The sequence below is a fragment of the Chelon labrosus genome (genome assembly GCF_963514085.1).
Source record: "Chelon labrosus genome assembly, chromosome: 6".
In the NCBI taxonomy this organism is placed as follows: domain Eukaryota; kingdom Metazoa; phylum Chordata; class Actinopteri; order Mugiliformes; family Mugilidae; genus Chelon; species Chelon labrosus.
In genome coordinates this window covers 26844606-26854893 of record NC_140342.1, presented here as the reverse complement: position 1 = coordinate 26854893, position 10288 = coordinate 26844606, and the positions used below count along the sequence as shown (strand labels likewise).

The following is a 10288-nucleotide window of genomic DNA, read 5'->3' as shown; positions in this document are numbered from 1 at the left end:
TCTGGTCCCGCTTCGGATGCCACGATGCCGTCAAGCGGGATCTGGTCGTAATCAGTCCTTCACTGACCAATCAGCATTCATTAGCACAATGCTAGCATGTTATGGGCAACAACAACTCAACCTGTAAGAAAACGAAAGGACATAAGTTCTCGTTCATTCAACTTTTGACCTATAACCCATGTTGAACTTGCAAAACCTACAATCAAATCTGAGATTTCTCAACGACAATCGGGTGAAAGAGACACATTTAGCCGTTTAGCTCCATAGAGTCCCATTCATGTTGCACTCATGGCGATCGCCCCCAGTGGAAATCTGGTGGAACTGCAACCAAAATCGTTACAATGGGACTTAATAGAGAGTGGGAAGGCTCTCCGTAGACGGGCTCTGGTGGTAGGCAGGAAGACATTTTAAACATTTACTTCCCTCTACTGGTCACAGGGAGGAACTGCAACACATACCAGTCGTCAAGTTAGAGGTGACAGCATAAAGTAAACTTCCGGTATTTATTTTCAAAATAAAGAGTAACCAAACAGACAAGTATATCATAAATACAACATCACGGGGTCATTTTAATGGAAGCGAATTGCTGCCAAAAAAAATAAAACAGATCAAAGATCCAGTTACTGATACTGATCCGTTTTTCTGGTTGGCAGCAATGCATTTCCATACATTAAAAATCTAAATTTGAATATCCAGACTATAAAGTGACAAGTCTGTTGAGTGTTCATTTTTTTAGTGTTTAACTTAAATATCTAAAACTCACAGTCCTAATTATACGCTCTGCTAAAGGCTTCGGTTTCGTGTGTTAGCCTGGCAGTAGAGAGGGTTCAGAGGAGCTGTCCAGTGCTGAAGTTACCTCTCCTTGTGTTAGCCTGGCAGTAGAGAGGGTTCAGAGGAGCTGTCCAGTGCTGAAGTGAGGGACTGTGGTTTGTCAGTGGCCTTGACCCAAGGAAAGTTGTCAAACTCTGACATTTTGAACAATCTCTCAGGTTGCTTGGCTCATCTTTCTGATGTATAGTGTTCTGATCTGGTAGAGTTCATTGAGTCTAGTAAATCCTTGTTTGCTGATACTGTTAGCATCATCATCCACTCCAACAGCTCCATCTCCAAACACAGAACACTGACAGTCCTGTTTGTTCCCGCTCTAACACTGAATGGAGGATTCAGACTGGCTGGAGTGAAGCAGTGTGCTGTTTGAACCAGCAGAGGGCGGCAGAGGGACTGTTTGATTCTCTCCAGTAGAACATGGAGACAGCAGATTGGACTGAAGGAAACATTCATGTGATTGACATGACAGTGTTGACAGCAGCCAGAAGTGCAAAGATTAAAAGGAAAGAAAGTGTCCAAGTACAGTAAGTGATACTGATCATATCTGCTGAATATCATGAAAGTAGAGATAGAGAGAGATCCAGTCTGAAAAGAAGGAGGAATGAAATGATTCATGGATGAGGAGATTTTCATTTTCTTTCTTCTTTTCATTGATCAAACTCATCATTGGAGTTTTTCTTTGAATGCTAAAGCTGCAGATGTGAACAGCTCCAGTGGTAATGAACAAGCAGCTGACACCATAATGACTCTGTTTGTCCAGAACTTGGTGGATGTTCTGCATCCAGAGCTCAGAGCTGTTTTTCTCAACCATTGTGTGTCATTTGTGTCTGGATGCCTTTGTACTTCCAGTGACTCACCACAGGATGACGCTGCTTCTCTTTGCTTCTTCATTTCAGCCTCAGGCAGCAACAAAATGATCAGAGCTGATCAGGTCTGGATTTATCAAACATGTCAGAGCAGGAAATCTCTTCTAACTGAGCAAAATCTCTCAGAGTCACTGAGCTTTGATTCTACTTTTAGGAGTTGAAGTCAAACATTTGATCTTCTGCTTTCACTTGTCAAATTATTCGTTTCTTTTCATTTGAAATAATCCTACCGTGTTTGTGGGAACATGAATGTTTTTTAGTCTTTCTGCATCATGTGACCCAGATTTTTTTCATCTGCTGTCAGATTGAAATCAAGACCATGAAAGCACACAGCAGCTTCATCTGAGCTGTCAATCAGCAGCAGCGGTCTCATCTGTGGGCTGCAGGGGCTGATGGGAGCTTTGAGGACCTGCTAGAAACCACGTGGCCTCGTCTGATCTCACAGCTCGTCCTTGTTGGGCCTCAGCTGCATCAGAGCTCCACTTCTCCCCAGGTTCACCAGAGGATACACCACTGCACAAAATGCTTTTCCTCCCAGCTGCTGCTCTGTGCTGTCTGTGTTCAGGTGAGTGTTTCCAACAAACTCCACCTTTAACAAACACTGTCTCACTAACCTTCATCTATCTGTCTGTGTCTCTACAGCGCTGGTTGCCATGGCAGCAGAGCTGACCCAGGACCAGTTAACACTGACCAGGAGAGTTGGTCAAACAGTCTCCTTCAGGTGTGGACGAATTAACCAGTGTCGTGGTATTTATGTATTCTGGTACCAGAAGAAAGAAACAGAAACATTCAGAGTGATTCTTGCCATTAACAGGAATCGTGGTAACATAGATAAAGAAACTTACAATCATCCTCAGAAAAATGATTTCTCAGCTGTGAATACACAGAACGGCTGTGAGTTGGAGATAAAGAAAGTTAAAGCTGATCATTCAGCCACCTACTACTGCTCCTGTTGGACGTATGTTGCCCACAGTGAGAAATGATGCGAGCAGCCTGAACAAAAACCAACAGATGAACAGATGTCAAACAGTGTTTGTGACAGGAAGAGAGCAGTAAACCACAGCCCAGGTTCACATATTTCACCTCCATCTCAGACAGAGTCCCAAACATACTGAGCTGAGGGAGATTCTTCTTTCCTGCTATCACTATTTATTTGACATCAGATTTATTGATGTTGTTAGCAGATATTTCAACAGTTAGAAAAAAGATGAAAACAAGACAGAGAAGAACAAAGAGCAGAAATACAAAGTCAATCAAAAGAATTCAATCAAAGAGCAAAAGAACACAAAGAGATTTTAAAAGTCAAAGTTCAATAGAATAAATGATTTCAGACAAATGTTCCAGATGAAGATGAAGCTCCATACTGATCAGGCATAACATTATGACCACTTTCCTAATATAGTGTAGGTCTCCCTTGTGGTGACTCAATTCTGGTTATTTTAGACTCTTGGACAGTCTCTAACTCAATGCTGATTGCTGACACAAATAAAACAACCACATCTTCCTCCTCTTCCTCATCCTCTCCTTCCACACCCAGTCCAGAGGCCCCTGCTGTGTTTGTCCTTCATAGACTGCAAATGGTTAAACCGAGAATTGTATAAATACTCTCACACCTCCCAAAAACAAAAGACCCAGAAATAAAGCTTCATTCAATAGTTCATGTTCCTCTTTCTAGCATCCATGCTAACTAAATCACAGAATGTCATTTACTGAGGTAGTTGAATCAATTTGTAAATGATCAGTTCAACAACTGTGACGAAACAAATAGATAGATAGATAGATTTGTTCAAGGTCTTCCAACTTTGAGTCCTCCTTCTGGATCAGCTTGTCCAGCTGTGAGGTGTCCTTCGACCTTTGCCTCCTGAGGAAATAGAGACGGCTCTGACCTTTGTCGTATGCTGAGTCTATATTCTCTGACCAGTCCAGTTTGTGATCCAGATGTAGACTCAGGTACTTATAGGACTGAACCACCTCTACACTCTCCCTGTTGATGGTTACAGGCTGCAGGTGGAGCCTGGACCTCCTTAAATCCACTACCATCTCCTTGGTTTTAGCTGGATTGATCTGAAGGTGGTTCTCTCTACACCATGAGATGAAGTTGTTCACCAGATTGTTGTAATCCTCATCCCCCTCTCCATCCCTGATACACCCCACAATTGTAGTGAGAACTTCTGCAGGTAACATGACTCCATTAGCCAGGAAGTGAGGTGTGAGTCCACTACCATGTCTGTCAGCTTGTCCCTCAGTAACAGGGGCTGGATGGTGTTGAATGAGCTGGAGAAGTCAAAGAACATGATCCTCACAGCAGCATTCCCCTTGTCCAAGTGTGAGAGAGTCTGATGGAGCAGATAGAGGATGGTGTTCTCCACCCCACCTTCTCTTTGTACGTAAACTGCAGTGGGTCTAGAGCAGTGGTTTCCAAACTTTCTCTGCTGGGCCCCCCTTTGGTACATAAGAAAATCTTCCCAAAAAATTGCCACCCTCTAATTCCATCCGTGCGCTGTGCCCCCCCTGCAGTGACACGACTGGAGTGGGTCCTCCATTTTTATATTAAAAAATGGAGGACCATATTAAAAATACACAGTAAATAAAACAAAGGTACAAAATTATATTTACAGAAAAGATATACACCTTATATGGTGCTTTTGAAATATAAAAATAAAATGTTTTAACTTAAACACATTCACTCTGCACTAAACCAAACAATAAAAGGAATGTCCATTCAAATAAAACGGTGCAGGCCTGAGTCGATGCTTGTGAGCGTTGGAATCTGAAACTTAGTGACCACTTCACTGATCAAACAGCCAAATAAAATGATGCAGTTGTTTAGTCCAGATCCAATCCATGAGGACTAAAGTAGTGGACTGAGAGACCACTGACATTAACATCAGAGCCATGCTGCTAGTGTGGCTAAAAGAAAAGAGAAGAAGAGACAGTCATGTTGATGTGAACATTAGAGAAACACATCATGGAGCTGAAATATGATCCTACTTCCTCATTTGGACTCGTTCACCTCAGCTGACTCTCTCAACGGCACACAGGTTTTTGTATTAGTCTTTTTCACTGTGTGGAGGCTACGAGTATGACATCTATGGCTCTGGAACTAAACTGTATGTAACAGGTAAGAAGAAACTTTTCTTTTCCTTCAGTTGTTTTATTGTAGAAGCTGAAAATGTGTTTAAAGTCAGTTTGTGCTGCTTCAGCCTTTCCATGTTAGTTTTTTCCTCATTAGTAGAGAATTCATCCTGCAGCCATTGTTCCATAAGAAAAGCTCAATCATTTCTGAAAACATGTTGAAATCTGACTGAACAACTAAAGTTCTTCTTTATTTCTGTAAATATTAGTGACGTTCCAAACATTTAGGATTTGATCATCTCAGTAATTCTGTGACATGTGTTGTTGAAAACAAGATGATATTTCATGTTCAACTATTTCAGATTGTTTTGAAGTGTCTATCGATTGTATTGGATCATTTCTGAAAGTTAGAACCTTGTCAGATCTAATGGCTGTCAGTTATTATTTATCTGATGGTAAATGTGTCTTTAATTGATAATGGATTCATAGAAAAAGAAAAAACACAAAGTCAATGTGATATTAGAAGAAATAGAATTGACTCAAACAATGTTTTATTACTATCATCAGCATAAAATATTTAAACATGACTGACACAAACTTGTATATTGATGTGTTTTATTAGTGATTAAAGTCTGTGCTAAAATTTGGAATATTCAATACATACTGGAATCAGTGAAATGACAAACGTACAACTGAAAAACACAATTCAGGGATTTGGAAATGATTTAAATATTTAATTTTATTTAAAATAGTACATAGACGATATTTTGTTTTTCTTTTTAAAGGAATAGTTACTTATTTATATTCAGTCTGCTCTTCATTAACTTGGTGAACGCACCATTAATGCTGAACCGTTGTTCTGACTCCTGTCAGTCACAAGATAGCTTCGGATAGCACAAGGGTCATGGACTCCTTTCCTATTGGAGAACGAGCGAGTGACTTTAAAGATCTAGATTTGGGAGCAGAAGTCTATTGCAGACCCTTCAACTATGGCGATAGGTGCTGTTGCCTACCTACGGGCCTTGGACTTTGATGGAAAATGGCATGTAGGGTTTGTAACGGGAAAATCAAAGCTAGCACTATACCCCATGCATACTGTACCTCGCCTGGAGTTGTGCGCGACAGTCTTGGCGGTCGAGCTGGCAGAAGCTATCCATTCTGAAATAGATGTAGAGTTGCAAGCAGTCAGGTTCTTCACAGATAGTCGCATCGTGCTGGGCTATATCCACAACAGTTCACAAAGGTTTTATACCTAGCTAACCGAGTAGCTCGCATTCGAGGCGCTACTGAACCAAAACAGTGGCAGTATGTGTTGACTGACCAAAACCAAAACTGACCAGGGAACCAGGCTGATTCCAGCAGCGTACCTGTCCACATCCAGTTGGTTGCTTGCCCCCCCTTTTCTCAGTCAGTTAAACACAGATCAAAATGGTGAAGCAGAAATATTTGAGCTTGTAGACCCAAACAAAGTCAAAGACATTCGGCAACAAGATACATCTCTTGTAACAAAGATCACAGAGCAGTCTCTTGGATCATCAAGATTTGAACGCTTCTCTGCTTGGAAGAGTCTAGTAAGAGGTGTAGCAACTCTCATTCATGTTGTCAAGTCATTCTCAAGACAGGCTAAGACTGATAGTTGTAAGGGATGGCACCAATGCAGTCAGCTGTTCAGCACAGAGCGTTCTCAAGCGAAGGTGGATATCTTCAAAGATGTGCAGGAGGATGTGTTTAAGAAGGAGCTAAAATGCTTAACGCAGGGTACCAAAGTGAGCTGCCAAAGTCCCCTTGCAAAGCTGGATCCCTTCATTGACAAGAGCGGTTTGATTAGAGTTGGAGGTCGGATACACAGAGCAGATTTGCAAGACCAAGAGAAACATCCACTCATCCTACCAGCAGGCCATCATGTGACAACTCTCCTGGTTCGACACTATCATGATAAAGTAGCCCACCTTACCATCCGTAAGAAGTTGAGAGGCAAGAGAGAAGTACAAAAGATGTCTCATCTGCCAGATGACAGGTTGGCAATGGACCCACTCTTTACTTATGTAGGGCTTGACGTTTTTGGCCCGTGGACTGTCATCACTCGGCAGACACGAGGTGGAGCTGCTGAGAGCAAGAGGTGGGCGGTCATTTTTACTTGTCTAAGTACAAGAGCTGTGCACCTTGAAGTCTTGAAATCTATGTCAACCTCGAGCTTCATCAACGCCTTGAGGCGCATTTTATCCATACATGGACCTGTCAAACACCTAAGGTCAGACAGAGGAACAAATTTCATCGGTGCATGCGGAGAACTTCAAGTTAACACAGATGACCCTGAGATCAAGAACTACCTGCAGGAGCAGGGATGTACATGGACCTTTAATGCTCCTCATTCCTCGCACATGGGAGGAGCTTGGGAGAGGCTGATAGGAGTGGGAAGACGCATCCTAGATAGACTGCTACTGAAAGATGGTGCTACCAGACTGTCTCATGTAGTCCTATCAACCTTGATGGCTGAGGTTATGGCCATCATGAATGCTCGACCACTGGTTCCAGTCTTGTATGACGCTGACATACCTGAAATGCTCTCACCTGCAACTCTGCTCACCCAGAAGGCAAGTGTTACTCCTGCACCTCCAGGAGACTTCGAATTGGACCATCTATGCAAGGTACAGTGGCACCAGGTCCAGAGCTTGGCAGACTCCTTCTGGAAAAGGTGGAGATTGGATTATCTGGTGTGGCGTACTTCGATGCCACCGTGAGTCCTTCAGCAGAGAATCACCCGGAGAGCTATGACGTTCGCAGGCTGGATCTCCTTTCTCCGCTGCCAACAGTCGTGAGTGTGTCTTTCTGCCTTGAGTCCTCCAGGTCCAACACGCTACAGTGTTTTAAAAGGAGAGAGTGATAAGTCCAACAGGATGCAGGTGTGCCAATCACTCTCACCTGGTGGTGCTCTCATGAGCCCTCTCCACACCTCTCTCCTGCAGATGATGCACCACGCCGCCTCCACACATGGCAACACTTCAACCAAGGAGGAAGTGGACCTTGGAGAAGCCTGACCTCAGGGAAGGGGATATTGTTTTGGTAAAGGATGTTCAAGCAAAACGTAACAAGTGGCCTCTTGGACAGATAGTTAAGGCCATTGCCAGCTTGGACGGCAATGTCAGTAAGGTCATAGTAAAGTCTCTTAGCCAGGGGGTAATTAAGGAGTATCTTAGACCTGTTAGTGATGCCGTTTTACTTATGGAAAGAGTAAATAGTGGTATAACATTTCTATACCAATAACCGTATGTAGAGGTTCTGGAGCAACAAATGCTGCTATCCAGATGACGTCTTATTCTGGAAGGCCTTTCTTAAAATAAAATAAAATAAAATAAAGGAGCAGCTAAAATCTTATATTAAATCAGATTGTAAAATATTTCCCGTTCTAAACTACAGCAGCTGTGAGTTGATAAAAGACGACGTGATGAAACACAGTCGACATGTTTCTGTCCCAACTTCTTTGAAACGTGTTGTTGGATTCAAATTCAAAACCATCAAATAATGTCTTTTGATGAAGATAAAATAAGATAATCCTTTATTTATCCCACCGTGGGGAAATTTGCAGCGTTGCAGCAGTAGACAGTTTAAGGACAGAGCACACAGGAGATAAAAAGAAGTAAACATTAAATACATAAAAAGAATAGAAACTGAAATACAATAGAAATACTTATGTACCAGAGCAGTGCTGTTGACTGTGTGAATGTGTGTGTGCTGTCAAGCTTCAGATGAGCAGGTAGTGAAGCCCGTGGTGAGCGTGTACCCAGCAGCAGCATCCAGAGCCCACCTGGAGGGGAAGAGCTCCCTGCTGTGTCTGGCCTCATCCATGTTTCCTCCTCTGGTCCAGTTCTCCTGGAAAAGAGAGAAGAAGAACGGCCCTCTGGAGGAGCTGACCCCTGCTCAGGGAGAGCAGCTGGAGCTCAGAGAGTCGGGACGCGGCGCCTCCATCAGGCTGGTGGACGGAGATGATCTGGACAACTATATATATCGCTGCTACGTTGAGCACGAGGGGGGGACAGTGGAGGTCACAGTGGAGGACACAGTGAAGGCCACAGTAGAGCCCCAAAGCCAACAAGGTAATGAAGGCTTGGTGACTGTGTTCAACAATGATTCAGCTTAATGTGGAGACTCTGTCAAAGAGAGCAGAGGAGCAGAGGACTGACATTTCTCACTGCAGCTCCAAACATTTGACTCCTTTTCTGTTTCAGAGGTTCCAGCTCCAGCAGCCTCCTGTCCTCCACAGAGAGAGCCAGCAGACCTGCCAGCTCTGCAGCAAGATCACTGTAAGATCACCAGCTGCCTCTCTGCATGGACAGCTCCAATGTCCAATGAGGACACTAGAACAACTTTACAGGATTAATCTGACACTCATTCATGTCTGTCTGTCTGTCTGTCTGTCTGTCAGTGTCCTTCCAGTCTCAGTGCAGGGTGAAGCTGCTCTGTCTGCTGTACACAGTGCTGATAGTGAAGAGTCTGGTGTACTGCTGTGGACTCTCTCTGCTGATGAGCCTCAGAAACAAGGGACCGTCCCCCAACTCCACACATGCTGACTGATTGTTTTCTGCTGGTCTTTTCTCTCCATCAGATCTCATCAGTTCATCTCATTCATCACTTTGATCAGTATTCACAAATGTTAGTCATGATGCTTTGGTTGTAATGTAGAGTCAGATAGATTTATCAGAGTTTCTTTATCAAATCTCTTAATTGTAACTTCTAAATATTACACCAGTTAAAGAATTAACTTCCTTGTAGATGTTTCAACATTTAATACAACATGTGTTTGCTTTCTTTTTCTTTTTATTATAGAAATACAATGCAGTGTGTTCATCCATTTATTCTGTTCTATTAAAATACAACAACTATAAAATAATAATGGTGTTTTGTTTTTCTTCTTCTCTAAAGAATCATTATGTTGACACACCAAAGTAATTTGATGATTGTTCCTGAGACATTTTAAATCAAAATGAATATCTAGTGTTTGTGGTTGTTCCACCAGGTTCAGTTTTGTGTCTTCAGATCATTTAGTTTGTGTATTAGTTCTCTAATATAAATGTGTCAGTGTGGATGTCAAACTCTACGCTGACGACACTGTTGTTTACACAGATGAACAAAGAGCAGAGCTGATTTGAAGCTACGACTGTTAAAAACTATCATCCAGCGGTTTGATGAGTCAGTGCTGAAGTTTGAATGTTGATCAAATGAAGGATGTGTTTTATTAACAGTCATGAAATAGTTTCATTAGCAGCAGGTCAGTGTGTCAGTGGAAATTCAAGTGTTTGAGAGCTGAACACTGAAAGTTCATGGTCCTCTAACTGGACCTGTTAGTGGATAAATCCTAATCAGTCATTAATCACAGAGGTGTCTGATCAATTAAATAAAATTTCATTAATGTTCTTATTGTTTATTTCAAAGTGTAAAGTGCATCTTTAATCATCCAAACCTCTAAATACCCTGAACATGTTACCAGGACATGAGCTTCAGGTGGGTGATCGGACTCAGTT

The 10288-nt window shown here is 42.4% G+C and overlaps 1 gene segment (V, D, J or C); it reads left to right on the top strand.

Moving 5' to 3' along the window:
* The first annotated feature begins 8490 nt into the window (after positions 1-8490).
* On the top strand, positions 8491-9518 carry LOC311488931 (immunoglobulin lambda constant 6-like). The segment is given in 2 exons: positions 8491-8863; positions 8996-9518.
* Positions 9519-10288: the final 770 nt, after the last annotated feature.